The 1,422-nt window shown below is 40.0% G+C and overlaps 1 non-coding gene across 1 annotated transcript; it reads right to left on the bottom strand.

Moving 5' to 3' along the window:
* Positions 1 to 293: 293 nt before the first annotated feature.
* LOC118631946 lies at positions 294 to 400 on the bottom strand. The gene has a single exon (XR_004959932.1). It is a non-coding gene; the product is annotated as a U6 spliceosomal RNA (small nuclear RNA).
* Between the last annotated feature and the right edge of the window lie 1,022 nt (positions 401 to 1,422).

The raw sequence follows: 1,422 nt of genomic DNA, 5'->3' as shown, positions 1-1,422 counted from the left end.
ATTTTATAATTGGGTTCTTTGTCTTCCTTTTGTGGAGTTGTATGAGCACTCTATATATATTGGAAATTAACCCCTTATCTGATACATCATTGACAATGATGTTCTCCCATACAGTGGGTTGCCTTTCCATTTTGATGATTGTTTCTTTTGCTGTGCAGAAGCTTTTTAGTTTGATGTAGTCCCATGTGTTCATTTTCTCCTTTATTTCTGTTGCCTTAGGTGATGTATCAGTGAAAATTCTGCTGCGTATGATGTCCGAAATTTTGTTGCCTACATTTTCTTCTAGAATTTTTAAAAATATGGAACGCTTCACGAATTTGCGTGTCATCCTTGCGCAGGGGCCATGCTAATATTCTCTGTATCGTTCCAATTTTAGTATATGTGCTGCCGAAGCGAGCACCACTTTGAATATTTCTTAACACTCCCGTCTGGCCTGCAAAGTGTCTTTTGAGAAACTGGCTGACAATCTTATGGGAGCTTCCTTGTAGGTAACTAACTGCTTTTCTCTTGTTGCTTTTAAGATTCTCTCTTTGACTTTAACCTTTTGCATTTTAATTATGATGTGTCTTGGTGTGGGCCTCTTTGGGTTCATCTTGTTTGGGACTCTCTTGCTCCCTGTCTGTTTCCTTCAAGTTAGGGAAGTTTTCTGTCATTATTGTTTCAAATAGGTTTTCTATTTCTTGTTCTCTCTCTTCTCCTTCTGGCACCCCCATGATGTGAATGTTGGTACACTTGAAGTTGTCCCAGAGGCTCCTTACACTATCTCTCTCTCTCTTTTTAAATTCCTTTTCTTTTTACTGTTCTGATTGAGCATTTTTTTCTTCCTTATATTCCAAATCTCCGGTTTGCTTCTCAGCTTCACCTACTCTACTATTGATTCCCGGTAAATTATTCTTTATTTCAGTTAGTGCATCCTTCATTTCTGACTGGTCCTTTTTTATGCTCTTGAGGTCCTATGTCTAAGTTCCTTGACATCCTTATAACCAGTATATTGAACTCTGCATCTGTTAGATTGCTTATCTCCATTTTATTTAGTTCTTTCTTGGAGTTTTGTTCTGTTCTTTCAATTGGGATATGTTTTTTTGTCTCCTCATTTTGGCTGCCTACCTGTGTTTGTCTCTACATATTAGGTAGAATTGCTATGTCTCTTAGGATTGGTAGGGTGGCCTATTATAGTAGACATCCTGTAGGGTCCAGTGGCACAGCCTCCCTGAAGAGCCTAGCTGGGCCTTTGAGGTGCACCCTCCCCATGTGAACTATATACCCTTCTGTTATAATTGAGTTTTGATTGCTATTGACACATCAATGGGAGGGATTTACTCAGGCTGATCAGCTGCAAGGACTGGCTGTGCCCACTGCCTCTGACCACTCTGGAAGATCAGCTGTGCAGGGGCTCACCACACAGATTAAGACTTACTTCAG

Source organism: Molossus molossus, unplaced genomic scaffold (assembly GCF_014108415.1).
Source record: "Molossus molossus isolate mMolMol1 unplaced genomic scaffold, mMolMol1.p scaffold_m16_p_16, whole genome shotgun sequence".
NCBI classification, from domain to species: Eukaryota; Metazoa; Chordata; class Mammalia; order Chiroptera; family Molossidae; genus Molossus; species Molossus molossus.
The sequence above is the reverse complement of the archived record's forward strand: the minus strand, read 5'-3'. Positions and strand labels throughout refer to the sequence as shown.